Genomic DNA, 23,465 nt, shown 5'->3' on the forward strand with positions numbered 1-23,465 from the left:
CCTGACCCAGGAGGTGACGAGACTGCTGCTTTAGCGACGGCTAAAGCCAGGAAATGGGTCTTCTGGGCCGTACCTCCTGGGGTGTCCACACCAGGTAGAAGGGGTTGCATTGCCCCCGGGCGCAGGAGAACCCACGCAGATGGGAGGTCTGTCGTTGTAAAGTCACAAATGGGCAAAGGCTCGAAACTTCAAAGCCGGGACTCAGCAGCTCCGGAGGGAGCTGTGTTTGGGGCGAGGTAACTGTAGACGGGGCTTCAAATGCACTGACCGCGCTGTGGGTCTAAGCCCCAGGTCACGGCAGAATGAGTTACAGTGCTCTGGTCTGTAAGGACTCCCTCACCTCCACGCTGAGCCCAACCCACCGAGCTGCCCAGGCGTCCCTCTGAAACTCCGTTCCTTTCATTCCCCCTTCAACTAGGGAAAGTAAACATCCAGAAGACGGTTGAAAGGGAGTAAGCCACATGGGGTGCTCGGCCTCTGGCTAAGACAGCCCTTGGCATGTACCTGAGGGCTACCTGTGCTGGCCCAGAGTTCTTTGAAGGCACAATGAAAGAAAAAACCCACACCCAACTTCTTCCCTAATAAACAGACTACTGTTAAAGAAGCTCATATAGATTTCTTTGGAAGCCCCAAAATAAATTCTGTAAAAAAATGTCCAGGGTACAAGTGGTAACTCACTTGCTTTTCCAGAATAGCGGCCTGGAAACCTGGCCCCCACCCGGGACATGGGCTGCGCGGGCCTGCACTGGGCTCCCCACCCACGACCAGGAACACGAGTCGTGCTGTCGCTGTCTCTCAAATAATTAATTTTCTTTGAAAATAAAATCAGCTTCACTTTTGTAGTTGTCCCTACGTGGCTACCCTGAGCTTGGGGACATGTTTTAGTTGTTCATCCCTTGCCGGAACCTGGTTAACATTGACGATGCATTTGGTCAACAAAGCTGTTCCTGGGCAGGCAGTGTATGCCCGGCCCTGTCCTGGGCACGAAGAATACAGCAGGAACAAAACACATTTCTTGGTGGAACTTGGGTCTTGACAGTGGCAGACAATACAGACTGGCCGAGGACAGTGCAGAGTTCATACGAGGGTCTGGGGAGGGCCCCAGAGAGAAAGGCCTTTGGGGGGTGGGTGTTACCCGGCCCTGCAGAAGCCATGTGACCGGTGTGGGGTGGCAAGGGGTGGGGCAGCGGGGGACAAGGGTTGCGAGGCTTGCTGGCTACGTGTGGACTGGGGGTTGACGGGACCGGGGTGGACACAGGGAGGCCATCAGGAGGCAGCCAGAGTGATGTAGGTCGGACATGGTAGCAGCTTGGAGCAAAGCGGTGAGGTAGAGACACTGAGAAGAGGTTGGGGCCAGGGTGTATTTTCAAGGGTTGCTACCAGCATTGGATGACCCATCAGATGCAGGAGCTACAGAGAAGTCGAAGCTTGGAGAGTCCCCCCAGAACACAAGGGCTCACAGCTTGGCTGTGATGTCCAGGTGTCCAGAATTCATTTTTTTTTTAAAAGATTTTTTTATTTATTTGACAGAAACACAGTAAAGAGGGAATACAAGCAGGGGGAGTGGGAGAGGGAGATACAGGCTTCCCGTGGAGCAGGGAGCCCAATATGGGGCTCCATCCCAGGACCCTGGGATCGTGACCAGAGCCAAAGGCACATGCTTAACTGAGATGTCATTTATTTATTTGAGAGAGAGCAGGAGTGGGGGGGGGGGGTGCAGAGGGAAAGGAAGAAGCAGCCTCCCCACTGAGCAGAGAGCCCGGTGCTGGGCTCAATCCCAGGACCCACAGATCCTGACCGGAGCCGAAGGCAGAGGCTTAACCGATTCAACCACCAGTGTCCCCCAGAATTCACCTTTAGAAGAGGGGGCTTCACAAGCATCCATCAACAGATAAATTGATAAGGAAGATGTATGTGTGTGTGTATATATATTATATATATAGGTAATATGTATAATACATAATATATAACATATAATGGAATATTATTCAGCCATAAAAAGTACGAAACCTTGCCATTTACAACATGAATGGAACTAGAGAGTATCATACTAAGTAAAATAAGTCAGTCAGAGAAAGACAATTATCCTACAATTTCACTCATATGTGGAATTTAAGAAACAAAGCAAAGGAAAAAGGAGAGGGACAGAGAGAGAGAGAGAGAGAGAGAGAGAGAGATGGAGGCAAACCAAGCTCTTAACTATAGAGAACAACCAGATGGTTATCAGAGGGAAGTAGGTGGGGTGGGGATTTGGGCCCCACTTGTTGTGATGGGCACCGGGTGACGGATGGAAGTGCTGAACCACTATATTGTACACCTGGAACTAATACTACGTATAACACTGTATATTAACTATACTGGAATTGAATAAAAATTTAATTATACAAATAAAAAGGGACAACTGGGTGGCTCAGAGGGTTAAACCTCTGCCTTCGGCTCAGGTCATGGTCCCAGGGTCCTGGGATCGAGCCCCGCATCAGGCTCTCTGCTCTGTGGGGAGCCTGCTTCCTCCTCTCTCTCTCTTTCTCTCTCTGCCTGCCTCTCTGCCTGCTTGAGATCTCTGTCAAATAAATAAATAAATTAAATTAATAAATAAAAAGAAGGGGCTTCAGTCCTGAGAATTAACCTTGGTAGAGGATATGTCGTCAATGGAAAAAAAGAAAAAGAAGAGACCTCAGTCTTTTCTGTCCACCCCGCATAAGCACCTCGTTTCTAGAAAGCGGCCGCTCGCGTCCCTGGGACCCGGAGCACACAAGTCTTTCTGCCGTGGGTCGCCGGCGTGATTTCCAGGTGTGCCCCCAGCACCCGGACAGCCGCCACTCACTCTTCCCCAACTCGGTGCCCTGCCTGCCCATTCTCCGCAGGGCCCCCGCTGTCCTGAGCAAGCAAAGAACAGGAGGCTCGGTCACCAGACACGCTGCGCTGGATGGGACGTTCCTCCGACGGGGAGCGGGGAAGCCTTAGGATGTCAAGCCCAGACGGTAGCCCTGTAGCCCTGCCTGAGCAGAACCAGCTTCGGAGGGCCGAGTGGACACTAGTCCCAATGGCCATGCCCTTGCGTTCTGACCGCTGTTCTCCGGGGAGAGCGTGAGTACGTGGTACCAGACGCCCGTGCACACATCGCTCGCCCCGTGATGCTGGTCACTCTCTCGTATGTTCTCTGATTCAGCCCCTCCTGGAGAAGGCCGGTACCAGCTGCTGCCGACACAGCTGGAGACTCGCCCTCCAGAGAGAGAAACCATCTCAGGAGGAGGGAGTGAAGCCCAGACAGGGTTAGAGTGTGTGGATTTCTGGGTCCTCTGCAGTTTCTGCATTTCTGCCCGGCTCATGGGAGCCCAAGGCTCCTTGAAGGGGCCGAGAAGCAAGAAGGAGACTCCAAGGTGCCCCGGCCAGCCAGCTCCCCACTCCCCAGCCTGGGCACCAAGCGGCCCGGGGCCCCCCCAGTTCCACAAATTCGCTGGGAGGCTGCGAGCTGGGAAGGGCGACCAAGTTTATTTTAAACTGAAAATTGAAGGTTGCTCTTTAGCAAAAACAGAACAGTCCCCTCAGATTCTAGGCTGCCAAGGTCCCAAATAAGAAACCAGTGGGCTTGCCTTTCCCGTTTTACTTTGAAGGAAGCCACAGCCAAACGTGGCGGTGACGTGTCTGGTCCTCGCTGTCCCCTTCCCCGGGGCCGGCCTGGCTGTCAGGGCAGGAATTGAAGCTGTGGGCCCAGGAGGCCAGGCCGGGGGCTGCTGGCTGCTCTCCGGCTCAGCCTGCCGCCCCCACACCCCCCAGGCATCTCTCAGATGGGGCTTTTAAATCAAACCCATAGCTGCTCAGTGGAAAAAATTGGGGAGCCACTGGAAAATAGGAAGAAAAAATTAAAGCAGTCAGCTCGCTGCTCAGATGCCTTTAAAAAAAAAAAAGATTTTATTTGTTATCTGATAGAGAGGGAACACAAGCAGGGGGAGTGGGAGAGGGAGATGCAGGCTTCCCATGGAGCAGGAGCCCGATGTGGGGCTCGATCCCAGGACCCTGGCACCATGACCTGAGAAGAAGGCAAATGCTTAACGACTGAGCCACCCAGGCCCCCCTCAGATGCTATTTTTATTCATTGAATAGTGCTGTTTGGCGGTGGGAGAGCTACTTTTTTCCCCCTTCCTCATCTGGGATGTGTTTATGCAGCCGTGTGCACACTGCAGAGACCCTGTGGTTTGCTCCCTCGTCTTCACCCCCATCCAGGGAATGGGGAAGTAAAAACAGTCCCAGAGCCGAGACAGGGGCTGAAATGATGTGCCCGCGCCGGCCAGCTCATGGGCGACCTTGTTCGGATGCCATCACCCGCCAGAGAAACCCTGAGACAGATCGCGGGAGGCGTGGGGTGTCTATGAGGGTGCGCGTTGTCTGCTGAACACTGGGAGCGCAGGTGGGACGTCGTGCCTTCCTTGTGTTGTCACGGTCACTCTGTGCATTCCCACCTCTTCCAGATCTTTCGCCACAAGGCAAAAGCCACCAGGACGTAGGGTCGGGGTCAGGTCCTTTGGGCTGGGCTCTGCAGGGATGGCTGTTCTCGGCCCCACGTGGTGTGTGCTTAGGCAGGCCCTCCAGGACCGGTGCATTCTTCTCCCTCCTGCCAGGAACCTCACCATGGGTCTCCCCACCTGCGTTACCCAACCACTGAAGAGAAATTTCTGGATTGCTTGTTAAAAACCCAATGCCAGACCTACTGATTCAGGATCTCAGGGGGTGGAACCCGGCCATAGGCATCTTCAGCAAATCCCCAGAGAATTCTGAAGCCTAGGGAAGTTTGAAAATCAGGGCTCCGGAAACTAAAGGCGGTCCCAGGCTCCTAGGGCTGCCCCTCCGGCTCACAGCAGGGCAAACCATTTGCACATAAGGTGCTCTCAGAATCTAGGAAATGCACCGGAACCTTCCTCGGAGCACCCTGTGGGGCCTGTTTTTCTAGCCTGTGTAGCGGCTCAGGGGCCAGTACCAGCCCAGGGACCCCACCCCAGCCTGGGGCCATACCCGGGCCCCAGGGAGGAAACCTCTAAGAAGCTGTGCCAGGGCTCAGCCTTGGCTCCCTGTCATAGGAATGGGTGCCTCTGCCTGACTCACCTGCCTGGAACCTCAGGCCCCCCGCCCCCCGTCTTCTGGTACCTGCCTCTCCCTCAGCTGGGGCTGGCGGCAGCATCTGTGGGATCCAGTGTAAATGAAAATGTAGAGCGCTTGCTCAGGAGGCAGGAAAGAACCTTTCCTTCTCTCTTCCAGCTGCCCCCTCCATGGTGTTTCTTATTTGCTGTTTAAGACCACACTGTGTCTTAAACACAGTGGGCAGGATCCTGTGGGGAGATGCCCACAGGAGGCTGAGACTGCCCCCACACCCCAGCACCCCCACCCCCCAGTGAGGAGCAAACACACCAACACACTGACCTTCCCTGTGTCTGCTCCCAGGCCTCCACCTGGGAAGTGGGAGAGGCAGACAACCAAGACTCCATTCCAAGAAGGAAGGAGGCAGAGGAAAGCAGGACCACACATGAACCAAGCCTCCAAGCCCCCAAGCCCTAGGGCATGCTCCATTGTCCCATCGGACTTCATTCCCAAAGCCCAGTTCAAATACACAATCATAAAGAATTTCAAGATGGCGCCTCAGAGCCCCGAACACTGAGCTGTGTGACGGGGCTGGATGCACTCCCAGGACGCGCTCCGGCCTCAGCCCCTCAGCCCAGTCCTAAGTTCCTAAGTACAGACTAGTGGCCCTGCTGGTTAAGGGAACACTGTTCCATTCTCCTGTCTTGGAGGTCTAGAACCCAGCCTGGGTGTTTCCATGGGTCCCAGCACCCCCTTGGTGTCTCAGGCTCGGTGGCTGAGTTCCTGAGGGCTGCCGTCCCCCCACTGACCTCAAGGCCAGGACTGGGTCACTCATCCTGGTCTGTACACAGTTGTATTCGCTGCTCTCCTGAGAGTGGCATCGAGTTTCACGATCAGAACCAGTGAGGTTCCGTCAAGCCAGCACTAATGGTGGGTTGGCCTTCCCATGCTCACTGCACCAGGTCCGTGCCAAACCCTGCCCCGAGCTCTTGGTGAAAGCACAGAACTCTGACTTGTGCAGTGTGTACCCAGCTCTAGGACCCACAAGGGACCTTTGAACCAACAGACCTGCCCCGCCCCCACCTTGCCCACATCCTTCCAGAATCTTCCAGACCGTTCCCACCGGCCTTTCTTTCTCAGCTCACTGGCACGAGAGCGGCAGCCCAGCCCTCCTTCACCTGAGGTAAGTGCTGACGGCCAGAGATTGGATGATGCAGGGGAGAGGCAGGGCTGGTCTGTGAGGTGAGGGAAGGGAGAAGAGGAGGCTTTGCCTCTGAGTTGGAGAGGGGCCCTGTCAGCACGAGAGGAACAGTGAAAGCGAAAGCCAGGGAGAGAGGGAGCAGACATGGACGCAAGAGGATATGGGAGTAAATACACAGGAGGAAAACCCCTATGAATTTGTTACTGAAACTGAATTACACCACGCTGATGTTCCCTGTAATATACTATCTTTTTTTAAGACCTTATTGTTATTTTTTTTTTAGGAGGGCACTTGTTATGATGAACACGGGGTGTTATATGTAAATGATGAATCACTAAATTTTTTTAAAAGACTTCTTTTTTAACGCACTTTTAGTTTCACAACCAAACAGAGGAAGGTGCCGAGATTTCCCATATGCCCTCTGTCCCCACACCCCCAGCCTCCCGCAGCATCTACACCCAGCCAGAGCTGGAGGTTGGGTTGTTTTGTTTTGTTTTCTTAAAATATTTTATTTATTTATTTGTCAGAGAGAGAGCACAAGCAGGGGGAGCAGACCCCCTGCTGAGCAGGGAGCCCAATGCAGGACTCGATCCCGGGACCCTGGGATCATGACCTGAGCTGATGACAGATGCTTAACGCAGGCATTCCAGAACTGGAAGTTGTTACAGAGGATGAACCTACCCGACAGGTCATCGTGACCCAGATTCCGTCGTTCACCCTAAAACTCACTCCTGGGGTTGTACATTTGGTGCGTGTGGGCGAATGTATGAGGACGTATGTCCGCCATGATGGCACCATCCAGGGTAGTTTCGAACTTTCGTATTTCCTTCGGGGGGGGGGGGAAGAAAAGAGCAAAAACTGTCTGCAGATTGGCTTGGTGGAAGTGAGTTTTGCAATGATCTCCCAAAGAGGTCTGGTGGGGAGCCTGGCCCAGCAGATGAAAACCAGGGTTTCCTGGCCCACGACCTGGAAGGAGGCCTGGTCAAGCGTGGGGAGGGGAGCCGGAGCTCAGGACGGATCATGTTCAGCCCTGGCCATTCCTTCGTTCACTCAGCAAGCATCTGTGAGCACCCAGAAGGGGCAGGTACTTGGAGGAGGTCCCAAGACGAGGGAGACCCCGACCCTGCTCTCCAAAAGTCTAGGAGAGAGAGACGCAGGCAAGCGACCCTCGGAAAAGAGCGGTGTTGTCAAACGGAGCAGGAGCGCAGGCCACTGTGGGTGCTCAGAGGCAGGGCACACTTCTGGTTGGGGACCCTGATGCCCCGCAGGTGGCACTTGGGAGGGGTTCAGCCGGCAGGGTGTGGTGGTGGGTGAGGCGGCCAGGGAGGCCCCGGGACAGGGAAGGGAGCCCTGCAGGCAGGCTGCGGAACCCGCCAGAGTGGGGTGGGCTCCTGGCTGATGGGGAGGTGGCCACGCTCCCTGACCCACGGCGAGGACAGTGAAACCCGCACAGCGGATGAATGAGGGGATGAGCGGAGTTTGGATAAGGGACCTAGATTCCAGGCAAAGGCAGGTTGGTGAAGGCGGCTGGCGTCTCAGGGCTGTGCTGCAAAGCGGAGGGTTGGATGGAGACAGGGAAGCCAGCCAGGAAACTACCGGAACAATGCAGAGATGAAACTTGGCATCACGCGTGGAGGGAGCCGGGACCCAGTAGCGATGCGGTGTGAAGACAGGGAGTCTGGGGACCAGGGAAGGAGTGACCTAAGACTGTCCCCAGAGGGGATGGCAGGGGTCTGGGGAGACTTAAGGATAAAAGAAGAAGACGTCTGTGTTTGGAGGTAGTGGGGGGTTAGTATCGCGGATAAGGCAAGAAAGTAGTAGTGGTTGACCAAGGCCCAGGAGGAGGGGCAAAGGGACGGATTCAAGCACAGACAGGCCAGATGACCGAGCTCTAAAGAACAGACGGGAACCCGGGAGAGAGGAAAATGCAGACCACCGACCCCACCAGGGAGAGGAGGAAGTTGGGATATTCTGGTTAGAAGGCCTCCTTGTTTCCGGGAAGCCAGACACTGTCTGCAAAGAGCAAAGTGAGGGGCAGGGGTGATGTGGGAATGGGGCAGGGGGCAGGGAGGGGCCAAGCAGCCCCGGGGAGACCAGGTGACAGGGCCCAAGGAGAGGGAGGGCCGATCCGCAGAGACTCCGGCGAACACGAAGCCCGCTGCTTGGCCCGCTGCTTGGCCCGCTGCTTGGCTTTACAACACAGAATGTGGCTCAGTTCGAGGCAAATCCCACAGCCCTCTACCCCTCTTGGAGTGTCCAGAACGGGGGCACTCAGTGCAGTGACCGAAGCTGCTGACTGCCTTCACCCAGGGCTGGAAGGGCTGAGTCTGGAGGCCAGGCCAGGCCAGGCCAGGAGGCAGGTGAGCCCAAAAGGGAGAGATGGTCTGGTGGGGAAGGACCAGTAGGAGTAGCTGAGTCTCTTAAACGGACACCAGCGGGAAAGGACTGTGGCTGGCCTTGCCACGGGAGTCCGGGCAGGGCCTGTGCAGGGCGCCCCTGGGGACTCTGGGTCTCTCCCTGCCACCTCTGGAATTCCCAGGCAAGCAGATCTGATTACTGGCCTGGCAGGGTCAGGGCCAGGGATTCAAGCCAGAACCCGGCCAGCCCCTGGGTATTTACTTGCATATTTTCAGAGAAGGGAGAGTCAGCAGGAGAAAGCCGGCCTCAGGAAGGTCTTCCCCACTGGGAGACGGCAAGGGAGGGCGGGGAAGAGGAGGGCAGCAGAGCTCAAGCTGTCGGGCAGGGGTAGGCAGCCCCATAACGGAAGACAGGCCTTGGGGAAGCAGAGGCCAGCCAGCCCCTACCCCGGTCAGGGCCAAACCTGGAGGGGCAGGGGGCGGACTGGTGTGCTCCAGCTCCAGCCCTGCCTGCAGGTGGAAAAGGGGGTGTTTGAAGTGCCAGTTTAGCCCGGGAGCAGAGAAGCCTTGAGTCTCGTCCTGGGCCTGCCGGGAAACTGCACTCTTCGTGGCTGGACGAGGCCACATCGCGCTGAAGCCTTGGCGAGTGTGAGTGCCCGGGAGTGGCGTGCTCAGACCGGGCTCAGCATCACCTGCCCTCGATAGCGACACCTGTCTCTTCCTTCCCAGGCCCCACCCGTCACTTCCGCCCAGCGTGGGGCTCTGGAGGGCCCTCCCGAGGGGACCCTCCGACCCAGTGAAGCTGGACACACCCAGCAAATCTTTCTCTAGCAGCTTCCCCGCCCCATGCCTCCGATGGCCCCAGGAGCTGGGAGAATGACACCCCGAATTCACTTCCCAAACCGGCCGGCCCAACCCACCCAGCCGTCTCCTGCACCACCAGGCCTTGAAATGAGCATACCCCCAGACCACTTGCAGTGGGGCTCCACTCCTCAGTCTCACCTCCTCCTGGAGGCCCTCCCAGACTGCTCAGCCCTTCTGGGAAGATCACTCACTTGGTTCTTACAAAATGGAATATATTTGCTTTTTTTTTTTTTTTTAATACTTTCTCTTCTTTTCTTTAGCTGAGCTCTGCCTCCTCAACCAGGCTAAAGAACAGGGCAGGGACAAGTATCGTGTATGTGTGTGTCCCTACCAAAATTTAGCCCAGCACCCTGCACATGTGAGCTAGTCCACGGCTGTACTTTCAGAGATGGAAGCTAAGCCCTAATATGCGGTCTCGAGGAGCTGTGTGGTCTGGGCTGTGGCGGGGGACATAGGGTCTGGTCTCATCTCTCATGCAGGCCAGTGCCAGGACGGGCATTGCTGCCCAGGCCAGGTAGATAGGCACGTTTTCAGTTAACAACTTCCTGCTCAGCTCGCTGACTGCACATTTTATAGCTTTGACCTTCCCTCCTGCTTTTCTTGGAAGACATTTGTCCTCTGTCTGGGCTACTCATTCAAATCTCCTCGGGACTGTTAGACTCTGGGTGACCCACACAGGCTGAATCAGTCTCTGTGAGTGGTACTAAACACTGGGAATCTCTCTTTTTTTTTTTTAAGAATTTTTTTTTTTATTTATTTGACAGCGCGCGAGAGAAAGCACAGAGAGAAGCAGACTCCCCACTGAGCACAGAGACAGATGGGGGGCTCGATCCCAAAATCCTGAGATCATGACCTGAGCCAAAGGCTGCCGCTCAACCGATTGAGCCACCCGGGCAGCCCAACACTGGGCATCTTAAAAGCTCCCTGGGACTTCCTGATGTGCAGAAGGCTGGCGCTCACCCCTCTCCCGGTATCCTGCAGTGAGATACAGCGCAAAGCTTAAGGGACTTGGAGCCAAACAGCCCTGGGTTCAAATCCTAGCCCTGCTACCTGCATTTGATTGAGATCCTCTGGACCTTGATGTCTTATCTTGAAAATGGGTATAACTGGCCTCTTACTCAGAATTTAAGGTGCATACAGAGCTTCAAACAAGTACAAGCCCCCTGGAATGATACTCCCCAGGCCTCTTTGACTACTTAAGGCCTTCCTGGAGATAGACCCATAGTTTCCCATATCCAAGATTATGTGGGGACAATGAAGCCCCTTCAAGGGGTTCCCGGTGAGGACAATGGGAGCCATAGTTGTTTCACAGAGCTGGGGCCTGGGGGAGGACTTAATTTTACTTCTGATTAGAGAGAAAAGGATTCATGTTTCCTCTAAATTGACCTCAATGCCTCTTTCTACATGTTATACAAAATCCTCTATTATCTATTCATTTTAGGGTTGCCCATGCTCTAAAGGGAGCAAGGACCCTGTGTTGGGGAGCGGGACTGCCGTTGGGGGTGCAGTCCCTCTGCTGGCAGCTTCCGGTGGTGCCCCCCACCCAAACCCCAAGAAAGGTCATGCCCTTGCCAGACATCCCGTCGGCTCTCTGGGAGGTGCTGGGAGCCCTTCTCCTTCCCACAAACTGCCCGTGGGAGGCATGGGTTCCTGAGGCCCCGTGGATGTGCGATGAACATTTGCCAATGGGAGTCATGGTCTCGTGTCCTGAGTGTTGTTGGAAAAGGTCCTCCACATTCTATGGCATCACATATTGGTGGCGACAGCCAGGAAATTCGGGGCCCAGAATTCAGTTTTTAATTCTACTAGAGAGAGGCTCACCAGGAAGCTGCTTCGAATCCTAAAAATGGAAGGGGCTTCACACGTTTTCAGGAGGCTGCAAATATAACATTTATCTGACGATAAGCTGCGTCGTGAGGTAAAGGACAGCTTAAGCTTGACGAATGGAGCTTCTTACGTCATTCAAAGCTCTTAACCACACACACACACACACACGTATATGCAAGATTATAGTAAAGGAAATCCGGCCTGCTGTGAGCTGAATTGTGTCCCTCAGATTCGCTCGTTCAGTCATGTCCCCCTCGTACCTCAGCCCGTGACTGCCTATGGTGACGGGGCCTTCGAAGAGTAAAATGAGGCCCTAAGTGGGTTCCTAATCCAATCTGACCGGTGTCCTTACCCGAAGAGGAAATTTGGACACTCAGGCGGGAGGGATAGGCCTCTCGAGGACCCAGGGAGAAGGTGATCATCCGCAAGCCAAGGAGAGAAGCCTTGGGACAAACCAACCTTGATGGCTGATCTCGGACGTCCAGCCTCCAGAGCCGTGAGCAGATAAACTTCTGTCACTGAAGCCACCCGGGCTGTGGTATTTGTGGTGGCCACCTGAGGAGGCCAGTATGCTGCCCTTGATCGCTTTTCTGTGTGTGTCTGACACCACCGACATGCGGGTCGTGATAGGGTCCCGGGGGGAGGGAAGAACATGGCGCGGAGGCGCTCCTGCTTGCGAAGCAGGCAGCAGAGGGTCAGGCACGGGGGAAGCTCCCCAGAAGCATGAGGGATTCCCACCAGCATTCCTGGGAGAAGCGTTCCCTTGATGTTCAGGAGAGCACAAGGCTCGCGTTCCCAAGACTGGGCCCCGTGAGTTCTGGGCCACGTGGGCCTGTTTGCTGGGCTCCTGCGGTGCCAAGCTCGGTCGGCCGCGGTCTCACTGTCTTTCCCTCACCTCTCATTACACGTATCTTTCTAGAATTTGGAGACATAAGAAAAGTGTCTTGCTTTTTTGTGTTTCTTTTTGTTTGGAAAAGCAAAGGGTTCCCACGGCCTAGGACTAGATGCCTGTGACTTGAGTTCTCTTCTGGGTGGGTGGGACCCTTAGTTCGTTTAAATAAGGTTTTCGGGGCGCCTGGGTGGTGCAGTCTCGTTGAGCTCCTGACTCTTTGTTTCGACTCGGGTCATGATCTCAGGGTCATGAGCTAGAGCCCAGCGTCGGGCTCCACGCTTCGTTGAGGAGTCGGCTTGGGACTCCCTCCCTCTCTCTAATCAATGAATCTTTAAAAAAAAAAAAAAAAAAAAAGATGACAATGACGCAGCTGATCAAATGTGAATGCTTCAAATCTTAGGACTGGAGCCTCAGAAGGACCCGTGGGCTGAGTTCTTGGAACTCATGTCAGCAGGGTCTCCCTCTGACTGGCTGTCCAGCAGCACCCCATCCCCCACCTGGGTACATATGCCCAACAAGGCAAATACCCAGGTCCCCTCAGGCTGGGGCCAGCTGTCTGTTTCTGACCTGCTCCAAGGGTGACAGTTACCTACTTGACACCAGAACTGGTCACCTAGCAGAGGCTCACCCCCAGGCCCTGACCGTGAGTCTCCAACATGGATTTCGCTTGTAGCGCTCGTTTTAAAATGCAGATTCCTGGGCTAACTTCCTGGGATTCTGCTTTAGGTGTGGGGGATGTTCTGGGCGGTCGTGAGGCATCTTCTCTGGGTGACTCTGCCTATGCGCGTGCATGTCGGTATCATCTGTCAGGGGAACTGCGGTCATCGGCTTCTCTGCCATCTCCCCTCTGTTCCCCAAACACCCTCTGCGTGGCTCCCCCCGGTCTGTTCCGTCCTTCTTGCCTTCATATTCTTCTCTCCAAAGCTCCCACTCCGTCCTTGAAAGCTCAGCCCAAAGAGCGTGTCCTCTTGGAGCCTCCCAGGCCCTCCCTGCCCCTTCTCATCCCATATTCTTGCCACGAGTCTGGAGTCTTATCGCTATAGAGGCCCCCGCGGGTGTGGACGGGACCGTACCACGAGCCTGCAGTTCCCCAGGGCCTGGCATTCAGCAAGAGGCACACTTGGCTGTAGGCCTTTCAGTCCAATTCAGCTCAGTCCAATGCAACTCAAAGCCATTCAACTTAATTCGTGTCAGCGTCATGAGAGAGCCCGGGGGAGCCTAGGAAGAGCCCCAGCACACGGAAAGCAGGCCTGGGGGCGGGGGTGGAGGGACGCCGCTCACTGATAAGGCTTGGGGACTTGCCTTCCCGGGAAGCCTTACTCAGCTCTTCCCACTCCCGAGGCCCAGCCGCAAGCTGCGGTTGCCCAACCCCAACCGAGGCCCCTCTGGGCCCAGCTCATCTTTGACCATGTCCCTAAGATGAAACCGGAAGCTGCTAAGGTATGTGTCACAACCATCGTGTCCCAGGGGCTGGTGAGGTCCCTTCACCCAGAGCCGCTGGTCTCCTGACGTTGGCCACTGTCTATGTAATGGGGTAAGAGCAAGCTGAGCTAAAGGAATCTACTGCTTGGGTCCTCCGGTTCTCCCGGTCCTCGCCGGCGGGTCCGCACACCCTCATCCTACCTGCTGGCAGGGGAGGCCCAATTTCCTGGGAACTCTCCACCCAGAAACAACGCACAACAGCTGTCAATCAGAAGCCACAGAGCCCTGGTCCCACAGCCATTCCCGGGGGTGACTTTTCAGCGGGAGCCGGGGGAGGATCCTGCTGAGCGGTCGGTGCGGTCCTAGGTGTCAGAGAGAGCAAAACGGTGCAGAAAGGATGGCCAGTCTCCAGGACCCGCACGTCCGGGGGGGGTTTCCTGCGGCAGCCTCTGCAGAGTGCGCAGCCTGGGCACCTGGACACCGGGAGAGGGCGGAGGCTGCAGGAGAGGTCTGATGACAGCATCAGTGCGTCTCCTTCCTCCTGCGTCTGCAACAACAAAGGGAGAGAGTGACCTGAGAGGCTTCAGGACAGCCCGGAATCACGCCCCTCCCCACAGTGCAGTGAGGGGCCGGACAGAGGGGACGGGGCTGTGCGCCCGCCTTCCCCCACCCAAAGACGCTTCCCACTCGTTCGGGTACGAATATTTCACCAGATCAGAGACCCGGAGAATCTCCCTCCTCCCCTTGCCCAGCCTTCCAGGAAGAAACAAGTGGGAGCATCTATAAGTGGGGTTCGAGGTTTCTAAAATTGGTCCATCCTGTGTGTCCCACAAAGGAAGGATCAACACGTTGACGGGAATTTAGTGAGACTCCCATGGTTTCGGTGAGAACCCGGCGGACACAGAAATAAAGCACTTAGCTTAGCCATGCTCCACAAGTAAAGCAGAAAAAGCCACGAAGCCTGCCGCGGAGAGAGCTGGGGTTTTTGCTCTGTAAGTGAGCGGGCTCCCGGATCCTTTCATTCATCCTTCCACTCACGCAGCAGCATGTGGAGCACCTGCGCTGGGCCGCGCCCCCGCAGCGGAGCGAGAGGTGGTCCCCGCTCTCCCGGAGCCCCGAGCGCGCAGGGGAAGGGGGAGGACAGGCACGCCGCCACCAGTGTTCCATCAGATGGCACTGAACGGCCTCATGGGGACAGTGAGCCCAGAACTAACGGGGGCGGGGGGGGGTGCCTGGAAGGGGCGTGGGGGAAGCTTCCTTTGAAGAGGGGACCTGAAAACCGAGGTTGAAAAACTACCAAGACCCCACCTTTCCCAAACCATCAGTATCATCGTGGCAGTAACGGGACAAGCCAGCAGCCCCAGGGGCCTCCTGCCTCACTGCACTGAGAAGGTTCCACATCGCTGCCGTGCCATTCCCACCAGGAAGGCATAATCTGAACCTGTTCGCAAGGAAATAGTGTGCGGGCTCGGGCTGGGGGACAGTCTGCAAAGCGGCGTGCCTGTGCTCCTTAAGAATGCTTTAAAAGCCCAGAGAGACTGAGGGGTTTCAGGTGAAAAGAAATTAAGGAGACATGACATGACAGGGCGCCTGGGTGGCTCGGTGGGTTAAAGCCTCTGCCTTCGGCTCAGGTCGTGATCCCGGGGTCCTGGGATCGAGCCGTGTCGGGCTCCTTGCTCAGCGGGGAGCCTGCTTCCCCCTCTCCCTCTGCCCCAGCTCATGTGCACGCTTCCTCTCTCCCTCTCTCTGTCAAATAAGTAAATAAAATTTTAAAAAAAATTAAGGAGACATAACAAATGCTACCCGTGATCTATGAGCATCCCTGAGACAGTTCCTAAAACCATTGTTTCTCTCCTGACGTGGAGAACTGCCATTTGGTTGTCTAAGAGCATGTGTTTGTAGTTAGGACATAAACACTGGAGTGTTCAGGGGCAAAGGGGCGTGTCTGCAATTCACTCTCAAACAGGTGTACAGTGTGTGCATGTATATATATGTGGCAAAATGTTCAAGAGTAATGATCAGGGTGAGGGTTAAGGCTACAGGGAATCTACAGTATTTTGCAACTTTTCCATAGGTTTGAAATATCAGAATGAAAGGTTACCCCAGCTAGACACTCAGCCAGCAGGTAGGGGCCTGGCGTCGGCACATCCATCTGGGGACAGGGCCAGGAGGTGGCAAGGGTGCTGTGTACGCAGGGAACAGACAGTTCAATGGGGGTCCAAGTTCAAGGTCAGGACTAGTGAGAGATCAGGTTTGAAGGTCAGGTTAGACAAACAGTAGAGGGTCTTGGTCCTGCGGGCTGTGGGGAACTGCAGCAAAGTTTTACGCAGGACAGAGTGACGGGGTCAGGCGGCCCGGCGCAGTGCGTGGGTGGCCGGCTTGAAGGGACTAAGCCCGGCAGGACACTGGTCAGAGCTGTCCCAGCACTGCAGGCAAGGCCAGCACCCCCACCCCCCATATGGGGCAATTGTGCTTGTCAAGTGCAGGAACTGAGGGGAGAGGAGAGTGGTAAGAGGTAGGAAGGGGGGTGGTAACCTGTGCAAAGGGAGTTTCCTGTGGCGGTGACCGCACCAACTGAGACAGGAAAGACCGGAGGAGAAAGTGGTTGAGAGAGGAAAATGACCAGTTTCTGTGCTGAGTTTGAGGTGCCTTTGGGACACTGGTCCCAACGCACTGGTTAAATGCTTATGTGCAAATTGGCCGGTGGGTCTGATGGCCCCAGGAGAGGTTGGGTTGCCGGGGCAGGGCTTGGAGTCACACTGCCAGGTCTGAATCCTGGGTGGCCTAGCTCAAAAGCCGGGTGACAGATCCATTTGTTTTCTCCATCTCTGCCTCCCTTTACTGGGCTGCAACACGATGGGATTAGAACGCTTCTCATGGCGGGGGGAGGGGGGGGTCCTGACAATGACACACGTAAACACCAGTAAAATGCTTAGAAGAGTCCCTGGATCACAGGAAGTGCTCCAAGGGTCAGCCACCACCGCCGCCGCCTTCAGCTGCCCCCACCCCCGCGGCATCCAGCAAGAGGGCAGGAGCCACAGGAAGGAGCAAGGGAAGCAGCCCCAGCAGAGTGGTCAGGGCCCGCAAACCATGGCCATCTGTGGTACAAATGTCATCCTGCCACTGGGCGAGTCAGAGGCTCCCAAAGGCAGCAGGGCAGATGGGCTTGCGACTCTGCACTCGGCAGTGTCTTCACGTGGGACTCCCGGCTCTCCTGGGGCACGCTGCAGTCCGTGGGAGCCCTGGGTAGGCTTATTATCAAACATACAGATTCCTGGGCCCCGGCCCAGAGCAAGAGTCAGAGGCTCTGGGGACGGAGCCCGGAACTCTGAGCTGTAAGCCAGTCTCCCTGGGGCGATCTTCTGGGCAACTGCTTTCGTGAACGCTGCCTGAGGGCAAGTAACTGTTGAGGTGATGCATTTCGGAGGGAGAGAACATAGGGAATTTTTTCCATCCTTAATTCCTACAAATCTTTACTTTGGACCCTTGCATTATTCAATAACAAACGTAAGATTTTAAGTGGCTACGTTATTTCCCATCATCTTAATAAAGACAGTGCTCCCTTGAAAAAAAAATTACGGGACGATTTTAGAAAAAAAAAAAAAAATAATCCAGGTAGGTTGAAGTGATTATTACTTTTTACTTTAACCCGGTTAAAGGGTGCGTTTCAATAGAGGAAGGAGTGACAGGTCTTTTCAAATGCATGGGGCTGTCCCAAGGGAAAGCATCTTTTTTCTAAGATGATCTGGAAAGTGGAACTGTGACATAGCACGAGGAGGCCGATTTGGGTTGAAGAAAGAATTGTCTGAGTTGAGCTGTCCAAGGATGGGAGTGGGGTCCTGGCCCAGTGGAGGTGTCCATAGAGGGGGATACAGAAGAGAGGGCTACACTGGGCAAAAAGCTGGACACGTGACATACAGTGAGGGCTATATAAATATTCACTGAATATTAGTAACTAATAACTTCAGTACTATTATCCCATTTTACAGAAGCGGGCTGCGGCCAGGTAAGTGGCTCATCTAAGGTTATCCAGCCACTGAATGGGTGAGCCTTGAGTCAAACAAAATCTAATTCCAATAGTTCTTAACCATCATATTGCACTGATGTCCAAGTAAAAATATTTGGTTAGTTCATCTGAAGTAAATGTGTGTGTGTGTGTATGTGTGTGTGTACATTATAGAGGCAGAGCAGAGCGGTGGCTGGCCAGCACCACAGGTGACGCACAGGGCTATAGTATTCATCACGGACACGATCATTCAAGTAACTTAAAAATCCGAATCATCCCGTTGACATCTTAGCAAAAGCAGTTTTTCACTTTGATGTTTGTTTTGGGGTGGGGCACGGGCATGCAGAGGCTGGCTGGGTTGCATGGGCTGGAGCAGTAGTTTGTTTAGGAAAGAAGAATTCCTAACACAGACTTGGCTTCTTCCCAGTTCTTCCTCACCTTTCTAGCAATGCCAAGGGGCAGCCCTGCGAAGGACCTTCACTGCTGTACCAACGGTTAGCAGCAGAGGGCAGCAAAACACACTCAGGCAGACAAGCACCAAGGTTGGCCTGGGGAATAATGGTTAGGCTTTCAAGGGTTTTCCTATCATTCGGAGAGTTCTAGAAGAGTACTACGGATTCAAAATTATGAAACCCAAATGCAGAAGTAATGAATCATTCCCTTATTACAAACTTAGTAATTGAAAAGATCTTAGCACAGCTGGTCTCCTGACATGAAATACTACTTGGACAGGGCTTGCACTTCTATTTTCTTGTCTTTCCTCACGGTGATTGTATAATGGCTGGTGGGCAGCTTTTGAGCACCTACAATAGTTAACTGAACTGTCTGCTAAGTCATACAAAAAAATTTAACAAAGAAATATTTAAGGTTATGATTCACTCACAGTTTGGGAACTGACTTCATTTTGAAGCTACAGCTGTGATTTCCCTATTGTCCCACTTCCTTTTCTAGAACTCACCTACGGGATTTCACAGTGTAATGACCGCCCTTCCAGCAACTCTTGGGCACTTGCTTGCAGTCTGCTGAGGTTTGTGTTGGTGAATGCTCCCTCTGGGAGCTGCTATGTACAAGCAAGAGGCCATTTTGGCCTCTTCTCTAGAATCCTCCAGGTGCTGTTGTCTGCCACATGAGCCTGCAAGTCTTAGGCCTGTGTGCACAGATGATGCCAAGACGCGGGCACCATGATTCAACCTATTTTCTCTGGGTTTTCAGGGAACAGTGACTGGGTTCCTACCTGGAAACCTTCCACATCATGAGGAAGGCAGGAGAATCCTGAAGGTTCTGGACACAGACATGTGCGTGCTCCTGTTTCAGCTTTGTCACTTAGTAGCTGAGTGGTTTTTACCAAGTTACTTGTGTACTCAGGTTCCTCATTTTCTAAATGAGGATATACATACTTCACTGTATGGCTGGGATAGTAATTCATATTTATTAAAACATTTACCATGTTTTGTATACTATTTTGTATTTTGTATCCTATTTGTATTTTGTATACTATTTTGTGTATTTTGTATACTAAACAATAATATTTTAAGCCTTGGTGATCTGGTAAATACAATTCCTCATAAAGGGGTGACAGATAATGGAAGGACAAGGTAGTTTCAGGTAGTGGTGAGGGTGGACAGACAATCAGAAACAGTGCTGGGACGCAGATGCCACCTTGATGGCTCGGACGAGGGGAGCAAGTCGGGGAGGACCAGATCGCCCGTGGATGACAGTGGTCTCCATGATCACTGGAGTGTGACTAGTGGCCAGAGGGGCAGGACTGGACTCACTGGGTCAACGTGGGCACAGGGACTGGGAGGCAGAGTGGGGCAGGAGGGGCAGCACGCAACACGGGGCCTGGCACAAAGCCAGCTGCAGAGGTAGTTTATTAATTTAAAAAAACAATGCAGGGGGAGCTGGAGTTCCTTTAAGGAAAAAAGGAAAAATACTCTCAAGGATTTTCCACCAATAATCTTAATTTTCTCTGAATATGTAAAGTGACAATACATCCAAGTTTCTTAAATTGGCTCATTTTCTGAGCTACAGCAAAGCTGCCCACAACTATTGTGATTATTATATTCATTGTAGGAGGCTCAGATAAATTTAACACTTATTTCTTCCATTATAAAATAGAAGCATTTTTAAAACATTTTGAAAAGGGACAAAAAAAAATCTAACACCCTACCACAAAAACTGCTTTAGCATCTTGTATGTATACTGGTCTTCGGACTTTGGACTAATCTGACATTTACTTAATACTGAGTGTTTTAAGCACTGTGGACAAGAAATTTTAAAATGCTGGTTCTTACTGTCCTAATACTTTTTTTTTTGTCCTAATACTTTTTGATACCTCATTTTTTCCTTTAGGAAAGACTAAAAATGTTACATAGCTATAAACACTGCATCTTCAAAGTTTTTTGGAGACCTCCATACTTTTTCTATGAAGAACACATTCATTCAGCTCTATTGCTTACCATAAAACCTTGAAAAGTAGGGGTGCCTGGGTGGCTCAGTGGGTTAAAGCCTCTGCCTTCGGCTCAGGTCATGATCCCAGGGTCCTGAGATTGAGCCCGGCATCGGGCTCTCTGCTCAGCGGGGAGCCTGCTTCCCCCTCTCTCTGTGCCTGCTTGTGATCTCTGTCAAATGAATAAATAAAATCTTAAAAAAAAAAAAAAAAACCTTGAAAAGTAAATTCTAGGTACGGACTCATCAACATAGATGAGGAATTTGAAAGATGCCTCTCTGCTTGCTTAAAAATGTTCACGAGCTCAGGATATGCAGTCTGTACAACTACTGGGAACCCAAACTCTCAATGTGTACTGGACAGGGGTGGGGGTTGGGATGGGGGCGTGACTTAGGACCATCAAGTGAAAAGTCAACTAGCTGACAAACAGCACAAGTGAAAGTGATCCTAAATTGTTTTTATTCTAAAGCAAGACTCTGTTGCTTAAAATGTCAGAATTTTAAAAGCAGAAAATGTGGGAGGCTTTTTTTCTTTTTACAAATTCCAGGGGGAAATTAATATCAATATTGTACTTCTCTTTTTTTTGCTTAGCATTTCAGATTCACTTTGAGCTTCTCATCTTTAATACGCAGTAGCAATTCTGGAAACATTCTGTACTGCGTACAAATACTTTCAAGACCAGTTTTAATTGAGGTGTATGTGTATTTTAAAATGCATTTTACAGGACAGCAGACCCGTTTAGGTGGCAGGCTAGACCACTGGAAATAGCAAAGAAAACGGCTGCTCTTGGGTTTACCAAACTGAAAAACTGTGATTTCCAGATACTCATGGAGCAGCAACATTTCTCAAAGGCGCACAAGGAAGTTATGGGTTAATCAGGCCCACTTTCATTAAGCAGTCCTGAGTGACAGCCAGAGAACATCCCCGACAGTCATCAAATAAAACCTGAAGAAGAAAGCTGTCCTAAGTAATCTGATGAAAATATGCCAGGAATCACATTCTGAGTCTGAAAGCACTAGAATTAAAAGAGCAAACTCAAGACCTCCTGCAATGAATTAGGAAATAAAAAAAGAAATATTTGGAACAAGAGGTATTTTGCCTATAATGAATGAGTTCAGATGTCTTTGAAGTTCTGAAATTGTTAGATTATGAAGTAGAGAGAATTACAACCTAATTTACTTCATAGCAGAGCTAAAATTAGTAAGAATTTGTTAAATGCTTATGTGCAAATGACTGTACTTAGATTTCATGTTGGACAAATGGGAGCCATGTTACTGGAGACTGGTGAGAAGTCAGTCAGATGGGGAGATTCACAGAAGGAAAGAACATCTGTGACTTGTTTGTTCCAGGTTAGAATAGAAAGTTTAAGTGAAAACCAATCACAGGTGGTTAGAATGGCACCAGGAAAAGCAGCAAGGACTGAGGTAATGAACAGCTGATAAAGCTCTCCAGACCTAGTACAGAGAGAAGGACAATGAGGTTGAGTTTGGGGTTAGAGATAAGAAAAGGAGGCAAGAGCATCACAGAAGCGAAGAGGAAATTTGGCGCGGGGCCAGGGGTTGGGGGTACGCTGGTGGTCAGCGGCTTAATCACACAAGCTGAGGCCAGAGAATTCAGAGTGCAGAAGGCTGGTAAATAGGGAACCATGAGATCCTGAGAAGGGGTTTTTTTGGGGCAGAAGCTAAATCAAAAGAAATTTAAGAGCCTGAAAGCCTAGCGAAGAAAAATAATCCAGTAGTTTAAGAGATACTTGGACAAAGAGAGAAAACAAAACAGGAACGCAGTTAGAGGGACAAGAGAATCATGCAAAAGACAGGAGGGTTTTCGTATAGGTGTGCACAAAAGGGAAAAAGTCATAGACGGTGAGGACGAAGGGAAAGGAGGTGCACATCTGGGGTCAGAAGGTCTCAGGAATCTGAAAGACGGGACTGGTGACAATGAAGAAGGCCCAGTAACAGCTCTGAACACCTTGTTCAGACCAAGACAAGGTGCTGGTCTCACTGCAGTCTCACTGCACAGACCAAGATGGCACCCAACCAGGATTTTTCCTTGAAACCAGTATCAGGCCATCAGGCATGTGAAGTCACCACAGGGACCACAGGGTCACAGGATATTACCTGTGGTTCCCAAAATGAGATGACTGCCAGGCAGGGGCTTCAGTCTAAACCAGATGTGGGTTACCCAGGTGGAATGCAACTACTGCGTCAAGCTAGAGTACTTTCAGACCACCTCGGAGTCCTTCCTCGGCCACTACCTTCTCTGCAGGCGGCTTCAGGACAGGCAGACCACAGCCTGCTCTAGATCCTGCTTCCTGCTGAGTGGAGACACAGAATGCCAGCAACTTGCAGGGGTAAACTGAAATACGTAACCAATATTTTTAGCCACGAAAAGCTCACTCAATCATGAACAGTCTGAGGTATTAAATACAAGACCTTAAAACACACGTGACTCTAACAATAATAAACCATCCAGGAGAGTTCAAGGGACGAAGTCCTGTTTTCATGCATACTGAGGACCAACGACTTTACATTTTCTACCTTGGATGATGGCAACAGGTCCTCTTTAAAAAAGCCACTGTCCAGAGTATTGATAAATCTACCTTGACTTTTGGCTGTGATAACACAGAAAGACAGAAGAAGGTATCTGCTTCAGGGGAAGTATCGAGCAATCCAACTAGACTCTGAGCAGCTAGAGCATAGGTAAGTAGATTCTGTGCGTGAATGCGAAGGTGCTCCGAGTCGTCACAGGTCCCGTTCCAGCAAAGCTGGAGGCAGCAATGGACCCGATCTGCACCATGGATGCCTCTGGGCTCCCTGAAGCAGCTGCCTGATGGATAATGGAGTTATCTAGGGCAGTTGTGAGGACTGAATAGGAATGTATGTGGAACACAGAGCACATGTTTGATATACATACACCTGCTCGATCTGAACACTATTCTTGATGAAAATATTTCATACTCCTTTCTCACATGCTTTTAGAACCTCAGCGCCTATTTTGACAAATGTAAGATGACCAGACAAATAGATTTCTGAAAATACACAGCTAAGACTGATTCTCTATGGGTAGCTCTGTGTGAAGCTCAAAGAAATTATGAGGAGAATGTATAAAGTGTTTTGAACAGCAATGCCATCACTGGAAAACATGGCAGCTGCTCCAAGTGTTCTGAAAAAGAGAATTCTCAGTATGATGGGCAAGCTCTAACAGATGATAATAAAACTCCCCTTGGAGGCCCTACTGCTCTGGTTCCTCATTACATCCAGAGCGTGAGCTCCATTACACATCCAACTTAAGACGCTCGCTCTCTAGCTTAAAAAAAAAAGAAAGAAAGAAAGAAAGAAAATACCACTATTTAGCTTTCCTCTACAGTAGAATTT

At 52.1% G+C, this 23,465-nt stretch overlaps 1 long non-coding RNA gene across 1 annotated transcript; it reads right to left on the reverse strand.

Annotated features, from left to right (window-relative positions):
• Window positions 1-11,360: 11,360 nt before the first annotated feature.
• On the reverse strand, window positions 11,361-20,190 carry LOC123388054. The gene is made up of 2 exons (XR_006602589.1): window positions 20,102-20,190; window positions 11,361-14,183 (listed from the first exon to the last, which is right to left on the reverse strand). It is a non-coding gene; the product is annotated as an uncharacterized LOC123388054 (long non-coding RNA).
• Window positions 20,191-23,465: the final 3,275 nt, after the last annotated feature.

The sequence above is a fragment of the Mustela putorius genome, unplaced genomic scaffold (genome assembly GCF_011764305.1).
Source record: "Mustela putorius furo isolate JIRA1106 unplaced genomic scaffold, ASM1176430v1.1 tig00003870_pilon_pilon_pilon, whole genome shotgun sequence".
Lineage (NCBI taxonomy): Eukaryota > Metazoa > Chordata > Mammalia > Carnivora > Mustelidae > Mustela > Mustela putorius.